Source organism: Lissotriton helveticus (assembly GCF_964261635.1).
Source record: "Lissotriton helveticus chromosome 1_1 unlocalized genomic scaffold, aLisHel1.1 SUPER_1_unloc_17, whole genome shotgun sequence".
NCBI lineage: Eukaryota > Metazoa > Chordata > Amphibia > Caudata > Salamandridae > Lissotriton > Lissotriton helveticus.
The window spans coordinates 2,379,788-2,398,199 of NW_027611656.1; the positions used below are offsets into that span (position 1 = coordinate 2,379,788).

The following is an 18,412-nucleotide window of genomic DNA, read 5'->3' on the forward strand; positions in this document are numbered from 1 at the left end:
CCTAATAAAGAAATATATATTTTTAAACTGTGATGTGTGTAGGTAAGTTGTGTGAATTGAAATCGAGGGTTCAACTAACCCTTTGCAACATGTTGTAGCGCCCGCATGCATGACTTGAGCGGTTGCCGGAGAACAGTGTTCCATCTAGCCAATGCTGTCCCTGTGTACAGCTGGTGAACGGTTAATGATCGGCATTTAACACACCTTCCTGCTGCCCTGTTCTTCAAACAATCATTAAAGATTGGCTGAAGTGGGGTGCTCAGTGCTGGGTTATTGGAATTACTGCTGAGCTATAAATGTTTTATTTCTGTCTGATCTGGGCCTGCTTCGCTCTACCTGTCATAAAGGAGAAACTGCTGAGGAATCAGCACACACGCTGCTAGTTTCAGGCTCTTCGGCCACATTGCAGTAACAATCCACTATCCAGCCGCCTCACCTATCACTCGTTGACTCTGTCCCTCCCCTGGACCCGATAGGGAGCTCGGCTGCTTTTTGGTTAGTTTTGTGATGTAGAAACACCACATGAATAGCACCTTTTTCAAAGGAAGAACACTTTGGTGTCATTAAGCTGTGCTGCTGTATGACGCAGCTGAGATAGTAAAGACCCTTGGGGCCTGCGGCACGCTGTGGATCATTTGCTGGTGGGTTTCACACTGTGAATTAATTTTACATTGTTGAGTTGTGCCTATGGCATTTTGTGTGTATTTGAAAAGCAGTGTTAAGCATGTGGGCCTTTGTAAAAGCTGTGTAGGGACTATGTACTTGCCGGACATGTGTGTGAGTCGCAGAAGGCCCTTTATCTTTGTGTGATGTGCAGCATGCACTGTTGTGGTGCATTCTCCATCATGTGTAAACAATGAGCGCACCTCAGTACTGTTCTAATAAATGTGGCCAAGGTTTGTTCAAGTGATGTTGCAAAGCGAGAGTAAGAGGAGACACCTATGGAAAGTCAAGGGAATTACAGGTTTCAAAAATCTTGCTTGCAGGTTTTGTGCTTGAAAAGGAATGTTGACAGCAGGGCTATGCATGTGAGGAGCAGGTGAATAAATGTAAGAACCGGACCTAACTTTATGGTTGAAAGCGTAGAGGGCAGCTGAGGTGCAGGAGGTAAGGACAGAGCCATTTGACTTAAGAGAGGTTTTTAAGAAAGGGTTCCGGGTGCTGGGCATGGTCCAGGGGTGAAAGGATGCTAACAGACTTTGGGCACCATCCGTGCACTCGCTGCACAGAAGCACCACAGCTTTTAACTCGCATGCAGCCAGGCTGGTGTGCTATCTCAACCAGCAGTAAAGTTGGAGGTGGCACAACTAAACAGACTGTAGCTCAGCGTCAATACTGGCAAACTAGAAATAGCTAAAAAACATTTTAGAAAAGTAAAACCAGAAAGTAAATAAAATCAATAAACTGCTGCTCTACAGCATAATGTGGGAGTAATTGATTTATTTAAAGTTTTACATAGCGTGAACATGACACAAGACAGTATCAGAGCGCTTTACAAATTATCAGGGTGAGAGAAAGAGGCAAGGCCGACAATAATAAACAATACTAACAATCACAGTAACAATACAGGAAGTAGCAGAATCCAAGCGGGGGGAGAACTCCTATTAGTCCAAAAAAACTCGGATTTCAGATGGTAGGAAATTCCAGATTCTCGGGGCAATGCCAGAGAAGGCTCGGTTGTACGTTTTCTTCTTGAATTTCTGCAGTTTCAACAGTAAAGCCGTGGTGCTTCTTGAGCCACCAGGCAGCTCCAGTTTTTGTGCAATGTACCTCGGGGTGTTGGAGTGTATGGCTTTGTGTGTCATGCAGGCAATTTAAAAATTAACTTGTGCCTCGTAAGGGAGCCAGTTTAGTCATTTCAAATAAGGTGCGATGTGGTTATTACATTTAGATACAGTAAAATGCCTTGCAGCTGAGTTAAGGGAGGCCCTAAGGGGGGAACGTTGACCAAGGAAGGCCGCAAAGGGTTCAATTTCCAAAGTCCAGCCTGGAGAACACTAGGACTTGAAAAACGGACTTGAAGTCATTGAGGGGGGGGTGGGGGGTTGATTTTCCCTCAGATACCCATTTGGAAGTAAGCCCCATCCTGCTTTCCAGTAAGTCAAGGAGGCTGTCATGTTTGACCATATCAAATGCTGATGAGAGGTCAAGGACGCTTAAAAGGCAGGATTCTTTTTTATCAAACATTTGTAACACGTCGTCAATGATGTGAGTCAGGGCTGATTGAGTGCTGCGTCACTGAAGATTGTCGGATTGGTATTGGTTTAAGAGTTGGAATTGCTCTATGTGATTGCATATCTGGGTATGGGCACATTTCTAGAGAAGCTTTGAAAGAGTCTGGATGCTAGAGATAGGGCGGAAGTTATGTAGATCAGTTTGCTCCACTGTGGGTTTTTTAAGAATGGCGGTTATCTGTCTAGACTCGCGGCAGTCTTTTATAGTGCCTTGAATTAATGAATCATTTACTATTTTGATTCAGAGTGCGAGAAGAAAGGTTTTAATCTCAATGAAGAGATCTGAAGGAAGCGGATCTCTGACGTGGTTTGAAGGTTTAAGTGTTGACAGGATTTGTCGTATGGTCATTTCATCAAAGGATTTGAATGAACACCACACAGCAATATTTTTGGAGGTGTGTGCAGGACGCTCAGGCCACACGGGTGGGTGGGGGCTGATGTATGAAGGCGTCGGGAGGAGCTACAATGAAGTCTTTAAGTCACTTTCAATTTTTTTCGTCTTTCCCAAGGAGAAGGCGACAAGTTCTTTGCAGTTAGGCTGCAGATTAAAGCCAGAAAGCAGGTTGGGCTGCCTGTTAGATTGCAATTTAACGAGTTCAAACAGTTTTTTAGGTCTATTCCTGGCATTGTTTAGCTGTTTCCTAAAGACGTTTGCTTTTGAGCTATGTATGTGTTTGTTGTAAATTATTCTTAGAGATTTCAGGTGCTGGAGGTGTTCAAGAGAGGAGGAGAATCTCCATGACCATCCAGCCAATCTTAGATTGCATCTTTCAGCGTTTAGACTACCATTGTACCAAGGCTCGGAGTCTTTGGTGGACACTCGTTTTAGTTGCAGGGGTGCCATACAGTCTAGAATGTTTGTCATTGAATTAGTGTAATGATCAGCAAGGTCCTAGGCATCTGACATGTCCTCGGGAGGGGTTAGTATATAATTGCTGATAGATGTCAGTTCATTCAGGTTTAGGTTTCGAGAGTTCCTTTTCCAGTGTCTGTTTTTTTTAATGTGAATCTTTTTTGAGGACAGCGATTCAGTAATGAGCAAAGTGATGCAGTGGTGGTCTGTCTAATCACATGGAATGATAGATTCAAGTTGAATGGAATTAGCTTTAGAGATAATTAGATCCAAGGTCGCTCCCAGGTTGTGGGTAGGACTTTCTCATATTTGGATCAAGTTAAGATCAGCTAGGAAGGTTTTTAGGCTAATCACTGATTGGTCATCGGGTCATTCCAGTAGAGGTTGAAGTCACCAAGGAAGATTTGGGCGCAGTATACACCGGAGTTGGTTGTGATGATTTCCATAATTTGTTCATCGGATGGGAGGTTATCTCCTGGAGGGTGGTAAAATGCATGCAGTTTGTATCGAGGCCTATCTTTACTCAGGATATCGATGCCTAGATATTCACACGAGATGAGAGTAACGGTTTGTGCTTGCTTCACAGAGAAATTATTGCAGTGAGTACAGGGGTTACCTCCACCAGGTCTGTTTGGGCGATGTAATCTGATGATGTCATAGCTGGGCGGTGCTAGAATGTCGAGCGTAGGTGTGAAGGAGTAATTTAGCCAAGTTTCAGTCAGGACTATCAGGTCAAGATCATAAGTAAGGATAAGGTCAGCAATATCCACTGCGTGTTTAGATGCCGATCTGCAATTGAGTAGCGTACATTTCAGGTGGGGTATGGCGACAGCGGAGGCAGCCTGAGTGATCGGAATTTGCTTGAAGTTGGAATTGTTACCTGCTCTGAGATTGGGCCTAGCATCTCTATGTGGATTTGACTGAAGGAGGAGGGAGTAAATATTGTTGTCCGATTGAGTATCTTTCATCCTGATGGGTCGGGAGGATGCGTGGGGGTAGGGAAATATCTTCGAGGTCAAATGAGGAGACGTTGCGATTGCTGAGATCCCATTGGAAGTGCGGGGTGACTTCCGTCTAACGTGGTTGTTATTGGATCCCCTCTGTGATTGGATTACAAACATATTTAACTCTGGTAAGAAACACTCAGCATAGATTCTACTTAACAAGGCTAAGATTTGGCACACCGCATTATATAACAGCATCCTCAAATAAGGAAAAATGGTCCTATATTTTACCAAACTGCCCGTGTGAGGGAAAGACCCCCCCAGTCCACTATGCACTTCTTACTGTTTTGTACCTTTTATAAAGATTTCTAGAGAATTGTTATAAAACCGCTTTTTTAATCAATAGGCTTTATCATTATAAACACGCTTTTAACTTTTTATGTACGATGGATAATATAAAAACTGTTTATTCTGTTATTAATTTTATACAAAGGGCGATTAGGAGAGAAAGGATTTGTCACATCTGGATGCATTAATATCTGAAAAACCTGATGACTGCCTTTAGTTGTGTCAATATTCCGTTATGTTGATATCATCTATCATCCTAATCTCAAATATGTTTATGAATCATTTTTTCTTCCCCTTGTGTTATATGTTAGGATTTTGCACAAAAATGCTCGTTTTGTACATATGCGATTTTTGCACTGATAATTATCAGAGTACTATCTATTGCATAAAGATGTAATGCCTGTTATGAAATACTGTTTTTTTAAAAGATGTAAATATTTGAAATCTGTTTTTATTTATGTGTATATAGTACCTTCTGTCTAGTATGCTTTATGGTTGTATATTTTACACCAAATAAAGCTGGTTTGACTTGACTTGACAATTGGATTGCTAAAGGGAGTGTCTATTCTTACCCATCGGCCTGGTGGCACACCAACAATTAGCGAGCTCGGAGGTGAGGGATATTAGGCTTTAAACCTCAGCCGTAAGTTGATGAAGCTCTTGAGAGAGCTTAGTGAGTTTGGTCTCATTAGTAAGGCGGAAACAGGAGGTCGTGATGGGGCCAGCAGTCCAGTTGAAACTGCTCTGGTTTATGGTGTTAGGGAGAAGCTGAGTTGGGTGAACCAGGGGAGGGGGGAATAGAGCTGGAGTCATGATTGAGGAGTGGGGGTGAGGGACTCATAAACAGATTGATGAGTCGATAGGCGCCATGTTATTGGTCATGTTAGGGGGTTCCGAGAGAGCAAGTGTAAGGGTTTGCCAGAAAGGGTGTCACAGATGCATCAGTGCTGACAGCGGTTGCTCAGCACTTTCACCCATTCTTTTTAATCTTCTCATGGAGCCTCTGGCAAACGCATTGAACTTGGCGAACATTCTTCTGTGTTATTGCATTGTTTGCATCACATTTTCCTAGAGCCTGGCCTGTGTTATTGCATTGTTTGCATCAATCCTAGTGCCTGGCCTGTGTTATTACATTGTTTGCATAAGATTCTCCTAGTACCTGGCCCATGTTATTGCATTGTTTGCATAAGATTCCTCTAGTGCCTGACCTGTGTTATTGCATTGTATGCATCAACCCTAGTGCCTGGCTCGTGTTATTGCATTGTTTGCATCACATTTTCCTAGTGCTTGGCATGCGTTATTACATTGTTTATATCAATCCTAGTGCCTGGCCTATGTTATTGCATTGTAAGTGGGCAGTGGCAGTGTCCCTACCGCTTTTTAACCGCGCTACCGGCGTATTAGTGAGTAATACTGATATGCTGTTACAGCGCCTGTGATAATTTTACTTAACTCTTTTAAAATTTACTGAGCACTGGTGTGGAGGAGAGCGGGTCGCTGTACTCGCGCCGCTTATACCGCGCTATTGCTGGATTTTACCGTAGGACTGGCCGCATTTCGAACTCTGCTCTGCTGAGGCACTCGGGAAGCAGACAGGCAGCCACAACAACCAATCAGAAAGCACTGGACTCGCCCCTCCCTCCCGCCTCGTTCTGACGCCGGTGGCTAGCGCCGTTTGTGCAGAGGGCGTGGAGGGTCCGAGCCAGCTGCTTCCTGGAGTCCACCTGCAGCGCTCTAGTTGTTGGGACGCTGGGGGGATATAAGGCGGATGTTCCCTCGGCAGCGCAGCGGACGAGCGCAGCGGGCGCGACGAAGGCGCGCCGAAGTTGCGCCTAAGTTAAGCCCGTCTGCGCCCGTCCGCGGCCGGGCGCGGGCCAGGGCCATACCCCCTGTCCCTTCTTCTAGGCTTCTATGCTGGAGTCGAGAGGATTTAGTTGCCTTTCGCAGTAAGCACTTGGGATCGTGCTTACACAGTATGACGGCTGAAGACACTGTAGGCTGCAGCCATTGTAAATTTGCCTTTTACCAAGGGGGTGTCGAAACTAGAGATCAAAATGTCTTGGTCTGTGGACTGCTGAATGTTCGATCTTTACGCAGACACAGCCTTGACATACATGACCTCCTCAGCGATAAGCAATGGGACCTGGTCTTCCTCACGGAAACGTGGCTAGACCAGGACTCCATGCCGGAGATTACTGAGGCTATTCCGGAGGGCTATTCCATACTGAGGCTAGATAGACCCCTAGGTAGAGGTGGGGTAATAGCCATTGTAGCCAAACAGGGTCTCCTATGTCAACTGGAACATATTAAAATTGAGGGTAGCGAAGCTGGCTCCTTTTCCATCTCGGTCAGTGGTAACTGTACCTTGAAAGGCCTTTTAATTTACCGGCCTCCCGGCTCAACAGCGAGATTCAGTGAGAGCCTAGTTGAAGGCATCACGGAGGCTGCACTGCGAGCCAATAAATACTTGGTATTAGGGGATCTCAATCTCCATATAGATGACCCAAATGATAAGACGGCCAGGGAATTCTGTCAAGTGATGACGGGCCTTCAGTTTGAGCAAAAAGTCAAGAGGCCCACACACCAACTGGGACACCTCCTGGACCCGATTTTTGCAAACTGGGACCAAGTGGAAGCCCATGACCCCGTACCTATTCCGTGGTCAGATCACCACGTTATACCCTTTACGATCCATATGCAGGGAAAGCGCCCGGCAGAACCTTCTGCAGATAAATATCCGAGGCGCAGATGGGCGGCCTTCTCTCAAGCTAAATTTAATCAGGCGCTTACAATGAAGGGCAACCCAGGGGGAGAAGGAGCAGAGGAGATTAACATCAACCTGACCCAGCGGATTACGGAGGCCCTGGATCTGGTGGCCCCACTTGGCATGGTAAAGGTGGGGGGCCGTGCTCAAAAAACAGCACCGTGGTATAATGAGGAGGTGCGAGCGGCCAAAGTAGCTTGCAAACGTGCAGAGAGACAATGGAGAGCAGCACTTACTGCTCACGCCAAAACAGGGTATATAGCAAACAGGCGCATCTACCACAGATTGATTAGGAAGGCCAAGACTACATACTTTGGCAAGAGGATTGAAGGAGCAGAACACTCCACTAGAGAATTATTCTCAATTTACAAGTCCCTTTCAGTAGGAAAGCCTGCAGTGGTGCCCAAGGAGCTCTGCTCGGCGGAGGGCTGTGACCGCATAGCAGAGTTTTTTGCAAACAAGGTGGCGACGATATACGCTACCTTCCCTCAGCAGGTTGGTGACAGCCCTAAGTCTGTGGATACGACTAAGATAAAAGGAGATCAGTGGTTGACCACCTTTTCTACCCCGTCAACTGAGGAACGTATCCACATTTGCGGGACCATAAAATCCGGTTCTCCAAAAGACCCCACTACACCCAGGCGGCTGATGGGGAGTTTGCAGGTATTGGAACCTTATATTCGCCATCTATTAGATGCTTCTTTTGAGACGCAGACTGTTCCCATTGCCTGGAAACAAGCAATTGTACTTCCTCTGCAAAAAAAAGCCAATGTAAGCTTTAAAAAACTAGAAAATCTCCGCCCCATCTCTCTCCTGCCTTATATGGCGAAGGTTGCGAAAAAGATTGTTAATCGCCAACTGATGAAGTTTGTGGAGGAGGCCTCCCTGTTCCACGACTCTCAGTTTGGCTTCCGCCCCCGCCACTCGACGGAGTCAGCCCTCCTCATGGCGGTAGAAGCCTTGCGACAGGGGGTGGATGAAGGCCAAACTATGGCCTTGATCCTTCTGGACCTGAGCGCTGCATTCGACACTGTAGCACATTCCATCTTGCTACAGTGTCTGAGTGAAGGAGGGGTAACAGGTGCAGCGCTTGGTTGGATTCGATCGTTCTTGTCTGACAGGTGCTTTCGGGTCCGCCTGGGCGACTGCTACTCGAAGGAGATGGGGCTTGGACAGGGTGTACCTCAGGGCTCATCCCTGAGCCCGACCCTGTTCAATCTCTATGTCTCCCCTCTAGCGACAATTGTTGAAAAATTCGGGCTGCGCCTGGTGTCCTACGCCGACGACACGCAGCTGGTCATCTCCCTCTCACGCGCGCCCGGTCTTGCGGCGGACATCTTCAGGGACTGCATGCAAGAACTGGCTACCTGGATGTCCGCCAACTGCTTGAAATTGAATGGTAACAAGACCGAGGTGCTCGTGGTGGGGGGCGGACCAGCGGCCTGGTCGTCGGCATGGTGGCCACCCTGCCTGGGAGAAATGCCTGTTCCCTGTCAGGAGGTAAGAAATCTTGGCATGTGGCTGGATGCGGATTTAGCCCTGGGCCCTCAGATTGGCCGGGTGGCAGGGGTGTGCTTTGGCGTCCTGAGAACTCTAAGGAAGGTATTAGATCTCCTCCCTATGGCAGCTCGCAGGACGCTGGTGCATGCCCTTGTAACGTCGCGCCTGGATTACGGCAATTTGCTGTATCTGGGGGCGACGGGAAAGGGCATAAACCGCCTCCAGGTGCTGCAAAATGCAGCGGCACGCCTGGTTTTGAGGATCCCCAAGAGGTCTCCCTCTAAAGCAGCGCTTCAGGCATTACACTGGCTCCCGGTTGCGAAAAGGGTAGAGTTCAAAGCTCTCTCTACTTGTCACCGCATTCTGAGCGGTAAAGCCCCGGCTCCGCTGCAGACTCTGGTGGCCTGGTATGAGCCTACGCGCAGTCTTCGCTCCTCCCGCACTGGGCTACTGAAGGTTCCAAGAATAAGGAAAGCTCGTATGGGAGGGAGGTCCTTCAGGTACCTTGCGCCTAAGCATTGGAATGCCTTGCCTCTGGATCTACGGTTGGAACCGTCCGAGACCTTGTTCAGAAAAAGGCTAAAAACCCACTTATACAGCAGGTAGACTTTTTGTGGGTGGTTGGGGCTTCTATTTCCACTTACCATAGCGCGGGGACACGCCGGTGCGCGTAACCAGGCGCTCTACAAATGTCCAAATAGGAATAGGTTTGCATCAATCCTTGTGCTGGGCCTGTGTTATTGCATTGTTTGCATCAACCCTAGTGCCTGGCCTGTGTTATTGCGTTGTTTGCATCAGATTCTCCTCGTGCCTGTCCTGTGTTATTGCATTGTTTGCATTAGATTCTCCTCGTGCCTGTCCTGTGTTATTGCATTGTTTGCATCAGATTCTCCTCGTGCCTGGCCTGTGTTATTGCATTGTTTGCATCAGATTCTCCTAGTGCATGGCCTGTGTTATTGCACTGTTTGCATCAGATTCTCCTCGTGCCTGGCCTTTAATATTGCATTGTTTGCATAAGATTCTCCTAGTGCCTGGCGTGTGTTATTGCATTGTTTGCATCCGTTTATTCTAGTGCTTGGCCCATTTTATTGCATTGTTTGCGTCAGATTCTCCAAGTCCCTGGCCTATGTTATTGCATTTTTGTTTCTTTAACAGTTTTATATAGCGCAAACTTGACCCGAATGTATCGGGTATCAGAGCGCTTTACACGAACACCAGTTGCATTACATGAGGACACATTAATTTTTGTTAGGCACGGGGAGATTAAGTGATTTGCTCAGAATCACAGGATGTTGCGCGTCCTTGCCGAGACTCGGTACTGGTTCCCCAGATTTGAGGTTGACCGCGCTAGCCATTAGGCCAACTCCTTTCTCCATTGTATTGCATTGTTGCATTGCATTGTTTGCATAAAATCCTTCTAGTGCCTGACCTGTGTTATTGCATTGTTTGCGCCAGAGTGTCCTCGTGCCTGGCCGCTGACTGCAAGGACACTGCACTCTTCCTGCAGTTTGAATCTACTTCCTATTTATGTAGCAACAGACAGCACAACATGTCTGCTAGAGATATTGTAAGGTCAGAAACAGTAAATAGGTAAGTAGGTATGGTGGAAAACAAACTGTTGAGTAAGATTTTCAACGAAGAAGCTGCTTTGATAGACGGCAAAACATCCATGTGGAAACATCATCAGTAGGACAATGGTACATGGAATGATAATGGTAGATTTATTTACACTTCTGTGCAGTGTGTGCGTGTCACTTATTGTTCTTTTCTTCCACTCTCATTGGATGGTAGTAATTTTAAATATCTTTACATCCAACAGGAAACCATCCTTGAATGTATGAAATGACCATCTATAATGAAGCTAATGTTGTAAGTCTTCAATAATAGAAGAAATAATGAGCTACAGTATTCAGCAAAACATCAGTGCAGTCAGCGACAGAGGAACCTGCACACAAACAGACAGATCCCGGATGAAGCATCAAGGGCAGTTCGGTGATTGTAAGAGGCTGAGCTGTGCACCTCCACGCCACGAGACGAAGAAATTACCTCTACAAAATTAAGGCAACAACAATAACCAACAACCTCCTGTATAAACACGTGTCCAACACCAGCTTTGATAGTGGGATCAGTATGATGTGATTACGGCAGTGCTCTGTATTCTAATATAATGACAAGCCATCATTTAGTGCTCTAGGTGAATTGTAAACTCTTTCTGGGTAACTCACAACAGCCAGAGAAAAGCACAACAGAGCGGAGCCAGACAATTGACAGGTAAAGGAAAGAGGAGTTCTTGTATCTACAATACAACAGACTGTCCTAATTTGCACCAGCCAAAAGGAAGATACATCTTTACCCGCAAGCGTGCATAGCCATAATCCAATCTAAAGGCACAATCACCTACAAAGACACCTTCTACGTATTAGGAGTGTGGCAAATGTTTGGTGGCTATTGCATTTTATTGTTAAAACAGAAATCAAATGTGTAAAATACCGCACACATATAAAGTGTGTGAGAAAAACACAAGTGCTTTATCAGCCATGTTGGCCCATTAGGAAATACAGTCAAGGGATATAGACAAATATATACCCGACCCAAAGACACTAACCAAGAAAGAAGAATCATACACATGCAGCAAGAGCTTTAGTTTGTCATCACTACTCAAGCTTCATCAGCACACATACACAGGACAAAAACCTTTCAAGTACAGTGAATGTGTAAAGAGCTTTAGTCACTTATCAAACCTCCAAATTCATCAGCGAACACACACAGGGGAAAAACCATTCAAGTGCACTGAATGTGCAAAGTACTTTAGTAAATTATCAGAACTACAAAGACACCAGCGAACACACACAGGGGAAAAGCCATTCAAGTGCAGTGAATGTGTGAAGAGCTTTAGTCAGTTATTAAACCTCCAAATTCATCAGCGAACACACACAGGGGAAAAGCCATTTAAATGCAGTGAATGTTTAAAGAGCTTTAGTCGATTATCAGTGCTTCAAAGCCATCAGCGAACACACACGGGGGAAAAACCATTCAAGTGCACTGAATGTGCAAAGTTCTATAGTGAGTTATCAAGCCTTCGAAGACATCAGCGAACACACACGGGGGAAAAGCCATTCAAGTGCAGTGAATGTTTAAAGAGCTTTAGTCGATTATCAGTGCTTCAAAGTCATCAGCGAACACACACAGGGGAAAAACCCTATCATTGTAGTGAATGTGACAGTAGTTTTCGAGACTCTTCAGCATTAAGGAATCATCAGCAAACTCACACAGGAGGAAAACGATTCAAGTGCAGTGAATGTGGAAAGAGCTTTAGGCGATTATCAGTGCTTCAAAGTCATCTGCGAACACACATGGGGGAAAAACCATTCAAGTGCACTGAATGTGCAAAGTACTTTAGTAAATTATCAGAACTACAAAAAAACCAGCGAACACACACAGGGGAAAAGCCATTCAAGTGCAGTGAATGTGTGAAGAGCTTTAGTCAGTTATTAAACCTCCAAATTCATCAGCGAACACACACAGGGGAAAAGCCATTTAAATGCAGTGAATGTTTAAAGAGCTTTAGTCGATTATCAGTGCTTCAAAGCCATCAGCGAACACACACGGGGGAAAAACCATTCAAGTGCACTGAATGTGCAAAGTGCTTTAGCGAGTTATCAAGCCTTCGAAGACATCAGCGAACACACACGGGGGAAAAGCCATTCAAGTGCAGTGAATGTTTAAAGAGCTTTAGTCGATTATCAGTGCTTCAAAGTCATCAGCGAACACACACAGGGGAAAAACCCTATCATTGTAGTGAATGTGACAGTAGTTTTCGAGTCTCTTCAGCATTAAGGAATCATCAGCAAACTCACACAGGAGAAAAACGATTCAAGTGCAATGATTGTGGGAAGAGCTTTATTCGATTATCACACCTACAATGTCATCAGCAAACACACACAGGGGAAAAGCCATTCAAGTGCAGTGAATGTGTAAAGAGCTTTAGTCGGTTATCACAACTTCAGTGTCATCAGCGAACACACACAGGAGAAAAGCCATTTAAATGCAGTGAATGTTTAAAGCGCTTTAGTCGATTATCAGTGCTTCAAAGCCATCAGCGAACACACACGGGGGAAAAACCATTCAAGTGCACTGAATGTGCAAAGTGCTTTAGTCGATTATCAGTGCTTCAAAGTCATCAGCGAACACACATAGGGGAAAAACCCTATCATTGTAGTGAATGTGACAGTAGTTTTCGAGACTCTTCAGCATTAAGGAATCATCAGCAAACTCACACAGGAGAAAAACGATTCAAGTGCAATGAATGTGGGAAGAGCTTTATTCGATTATCAGACCTACAATGTCATCAGCAAACACACACAGGGGAAAAGCCATTCAAGTGCAGTGAATGTGTAAAGAGCTTTAGTCGGTTATCACAACTTCAGTGTCATCAGCGAACACACACAGGGGAAAAGCCATTTAAATGCAGTGAATGTTTAAAGAGCTTTAGTCGATTATCAGTGCTTCAAGGCCATCAGCGAACACACACGGGGGAAAAACCATTCAAGTGCACTGAATGTGCAAAGTGCTTTAGTGAGTTATCATGCCTTCGAAGACATCAGCGAACACACACGGGGGAAAAGCCATTCAAGTGCAGTGAATGTTTAAAGAGCTTTAGTCGATTATCAGTGCTTCAAAGTCATCAGCGAACACACACAGGGGAAAAACCCTATCATTGTAGTGAATGTGACAGTATTTTCCGCTTCTCTTCAGCATTAAGGAATCATCAGCAAACTCACACAGGAGAAAAACCATTCAAGTGCAGTGAATGTGTAAAGAGCTTTAGTCGGTTATCACAACTTCAGTGTCATCTGCGAACACACACAGGGGAAAAGCCATTTAAATGCAGTGAATGTTTAAAGAGCTTTAGTCGATTATCAGTGCTTCAAAGCCATCAGCGAACACACACGGGGGGAAAAACCATTCAAGTGCAGTGAATGTGTGAAGAGCTTTAGTCGATTATCAGACCTACAAAGACATCAGTGAACACACACAGTTGAAAAGCCATACCATTGCAATGAATGTTTGAAGAGCTTTAGTCTGTTATCAAGCCTTCAAAGACACCAGCGTAGACACACACAGGGGAAAAACCATTCAAGTGTAGTGAATATGCAAAGTGCTTTAGTCAGTTATCAAGCCTTCGAAGACATAATCGAACACACACAGGGGAAAATCAAGTTCAAGTGCACTGAATGTGCAAAGTGCTTTAGTCATTTATCAAGCCTACAAAGTGATCAGCGAGCACACACGGGGGAAAACCATTCAAGTGCAGTGAATGTGTGAAGAGCTTTAGACAGTTATCAGACCTACAATGTCATCAGCAAATACACACGGGTAATAAACCCTATCATTGCAGCGAATGTGACTGTAGTTTTCGCAGCTCTTTAGCATGAAGGTGCCATCAGCGAACTCACACAGGAGAAAAACCATTCAAATGCAGTGAATGTGCAAAGTGCTTTAGTTGGTTATCACAACTTCAGAGTCATCAGCGAGCACACACGGGGGAAAAACCCTATTATTGTAGTGAATGTGACAGTATTTTCCGCTTCTCTTCAGCATTAAGGTATCCTCAGCGAACTCACACAGGAGAAAAACCATTCAAGTGCAATGAATGTGGGAAGAGCTTTAATTGATTATCAGAGCTACAAAGTCATCAGCGAACACACAGGGAGAAAACATAGAAGGGCGCTGAAAGTGTGAAGGACTTTTGATAGACTAGCAGTAAAGAAGAAAAACAGATAACAGTATTTGCAGAATTATAAAACTGTTTGTTTCCAGAGACTGTTCATATCACTACACAAAGCAAAGCAACATGATGCACCAGGATACACAGTTGGAGGCGAGCACAATGTGGATTAAAAGAAAAGAAACATTCTTGTTTTTTATTTGGTGAAGAAGAGATACAAAGAAAAAAATTAAATCGCACCTGATCACACTTCCTGTAAAAGCAACACTGAACAATACTGGGACTAACAATGGTATTTTCAGCTAACTCGTGGGATTAGTGTCCGCAGAGAGTAGAACGGGATGCACGTCTATCTGTAGAGAGTAGAGTGGGATGCAGCTCTATCTGCAGAAAGTAGAGTGGTACACAGCTCGGTCCGCAGAGAGTAGAGTGGGACACAGCTCCGTCGGCAGAGAGTATTTAAAAAAAAATGTTTTTATTGTTGTATCAATATTCCAATCATATACATACAACCAGTTTCCAATTTCGTTACAATGTTATCATCTTATGTTGTAAAGTAGAAACAATAAAGGAGTGCAATTTTCCATTTTCTCCCTGTCTCTTTCGTCTACAGAGAACGTTCATAAACTCTTCCCCCTCCCCCCACAGCACTTACTGAACACACAATTCTCAATATATCTGGTAATGCCTCATGAGTGCATAACTTTATCACTGTTGTAACTGTCGACCCCCTGCCCTTGTACTGCATATGATTCGTATCATTAGATCAGGTTCCGCAACCTGGTCTGCGGGTGAACCATGAACGTGTACGGCTTGTCCAGTAACTAGGTATCCGGTGATACGGGGTGTAGACATAAAACCTTGATTCGCCGGTTCATCGCTAAAGCCTACTCAAAGTGCACCGTAGCGCGTGTGTCGAACTCTAGTAGTAGTGTGTTCCAGTCTAGTGAGATGTGTGTTTTCCTAAGACCTCTGCGTTCCTCTCTCTGCAGTTCTACCCATTCCGCCTTCCCCCATCTCATTACCTCTCCATGCCAGCTCTCAATGTCCGGTGGCTTAGGTGATTTCCACCTCATCGCTATTGCACGTTTAGACAACAACAGTGCCAGGTCCACAAATCTAGTAGCAACACTTCTTTTCTTTTCTTTGTATCCCAGACCCAGGACGCCGAAGAGCAGGGACGTGTAAGGTCTGTTCGGGGCCACAGCTTTTAAAATCTCATGTATTGTTACCCAATAATGCCCGAGCTTGGGACAGTCCCAGAACATATGCAGAAGGCCCGCGTCTTCCGCGGTACATCTGGGGCATGTATTCGCTGACTCCGGGAACATTGCATGCAGCCTATGTGGAGTCAGGTATGCTCTGTGGACTACCATTAACTGAATGAATTTGAACTTCGGGTTGCATGCTATTTTCTTGGGATATTTCAGTACCGTTTCCCATTCTTTGTCCCCGAGGGCTCTGCCGGCGTCCACTTCCCAGCGGGTCCGGAGGGGCTGCAGTGATATCGCTCTGCCCAAACGAATGCCGTTGGTCAGCCACTTCGTTAGGTGACTACCCGCCCCCATAAGATATTGCATTGTAAGTAGTGTGTTCGTATCTGGTTCCTGTCCGTCCCTTGCCCAATGCGTGGTTATGTAATGTGAAATTTGCGCGTGAGTGAGAAACAGTGCCCCTGGAGTCTGGAGTAACCCGGTGAAATCTGCGTGTGATAATAGACTGCCATCCAAGAAAAAATCCCCGACAGTTAACACTCCCGCGTCATGCCATAATTTCAGCCTGCGTTCCGTTAGTGTACCAGTTCCCAGGGGGATCCCCAGCAGCGGTATTGTGGGGGTGTATGTAGAGTGTTTGTTAGCGTATCTGACTGCTGCCTTCCAGTGTTGGAGTGCCAGCCTGAGCAAAGGTGGGCCAGAGTTCATTACCTTGGCATGCGGTAGTAGCAACCGGTGTATCTCTCCTCTTGCCCTATCAGCATCAGATATATTCAGCTCATGAAGGTTGCGGCCCGCTAGCCAGTAGGCCAGCCACTGCAGCTGGCACGCGTAGCTATAAGCAATTAGGTCCGGTACTCCCATACCTCCCCTGTCTGTCGGCAGTTGCAATTTTACCAGGCTGATTCGTCTCCTGCCGGATCCCCACACCAACTCTGTTATGACCGTGTTTAGTGCTTTAAAAAAGGACATGGGTATTAGTATCGGTATGTTTGTGAAATAGTAGAGCATTCTGGGCAGTACCACCATTTTTGAGATAGTGACCCTACCCGCCACCGAGAGCGGCAACGTGGTCCAAAAGTGGACCTGTGTCTTCAGGGTAGTAAGGGCTTTACCTAGGTTACCATCTAGCATATCCTGTGCCCGCCTATAAATCTGTATACCCAAATATTTGAAAGTCTCGGGCGCAATCCAGAAACTATGCGGTGTAAACTGCAGGTGTGTGTCCTCAAGAGACCCATGAAAGCTGAAAGCATACGATTTAATTTCATTTATCGTGAGACCCGACAGTCCCCTGAAATCTCTAAATATCTCTGGCAATGGTGTTAGCGGGCTCGACAGGTCTCTAAGAAACAATAAGATATCATCCGCGTAACCGGAGATAATATGATGAGTGTTTAGACTTGTGATCCCCTTGTCGACCTCCACAGTCCTTACCTTTAGCAGTAAGGGTTCTAAGGCGATAATGAAGAGCAAGGGCAACAGTGGGCAGCCCTGCCTAGTCCCTTTTGCTATTTCAAATTGTTCTGAGATACACTTGTTGGAACGGACATGTGCTGTGGGGCCCTTGTATAGTAATTTCACCCATGTAATGTATTCAGGTGGTATGCTGAATCTTGCCAGGACTGCGAACATGTAATCCCATCTCAGGGAGTCAAAGTCCTGTCTAAGGTCCAGGGAAATACATCCTTCCGTGTCTCCCACTCCATCACCCTGTGATATCAACTGACTGAGTCTTCGCAAATTCAGCGCGGTGCTCCTACCCGGTACAAAACCACACTGGTCTGGGTGTATTATGTCTGCGACACAGTGTGAGAGGCGGTTCGCTGGCAGCTTACTAAGGATTTTATAATCTGTGTTTAATAAGGATAGTGGTCGATCACTATCAGAGACACTATCAGTGCTTGTGATGTCGTGTCTGGCAGTGCGTTACCTTCTAGGGCTCCCTTGTACAACGTGTGTAATCTTGGGGCTAGGATATCAATGTATGTCAGGTAAAATTCAGCCGGCAAGCCGTCGGACCCCGGGGTTTTGTTCCTTGGCATCCCTTTAATGGCCTGTCTGATTTCCGCTAGCGATATGGGTTTCGACAACTCAGTTCTTTGTGTAGGTGTCAGTTGTGGGATGTATAAGTCTGAAAGGAAGCATTCCAGCTCATGTTCCGACAGTGTGGCATGTGGACCATATAGGTCAGCGTAATAATGTTTAAATGTGTAGTTAATTTCTAATTGGGGTCGTATTATTGATCCGTCTTGGTCTTTCACCTCCGTTATAGGAGCACCTTCTGGAGCGTTGCGTGTTAAGCGCGCCAGCAGGGGCCCTGCCCTGTCTGCTTGCGTGTGTTGTCTGTTGGTATATTCCCTGTAATCTATTACTCGTAGTTCCTCTAATAACTCCGCATGTTGAATATGCGCCTCTGGAAGTTGAGTGAGGTTGTCAGCCGTACCCACAGTTTCGGTCCCAAGCAATGCCAGGCTACCTTCAACAGCCCGTAATTTGTCTAATACCAGGTGCTTGACCACAACCTTCATGCCCATCGCTACCCCACGTATGGTTGCCTTAAACGCGTCCCATTCAATTTGTCTGGTACTGGCTGTGTTCTCATTTTTTGCAAAGTATGCGGTGCTGGCATCTAGTAAAGTGGATCGGAGAACCGAGTCCTCCAATAAGCCTGGCGATAAGCGCCAAGTTGGTACAGGGGTGGGGAGCCTCCCCCACTGTAATGTTAGTTCCACCGGATTGTGATCTGATAGTGTTTTGACCATATGGGTCACCGACAGTATGGACCCGGACAGTGTGCGTGAACAAAATATACGGTCTCTTCTAG

The 18,412-nt window shown here is 45.7% G+C and overlaps 1 protein-coding gene and 1 pseudogene across 4 annotated transcripts in view; one reads left to right on the plus strand and one right to left on the minus strand.

Moving 5' to 3' along the window:
• LOC144805647 (uncharacterized) overlaps window positions 1-18,412 on the minus strand; it is a 435,707-nt gene that overhangs the window by 234,445 nt on the left and 182,850 nt on the right. The window lies entirely within an intron of this gene.
• Window positions 11,997-14,420, plus strand: LOC144805636 (uncharacterized; annotated as a pseudogene).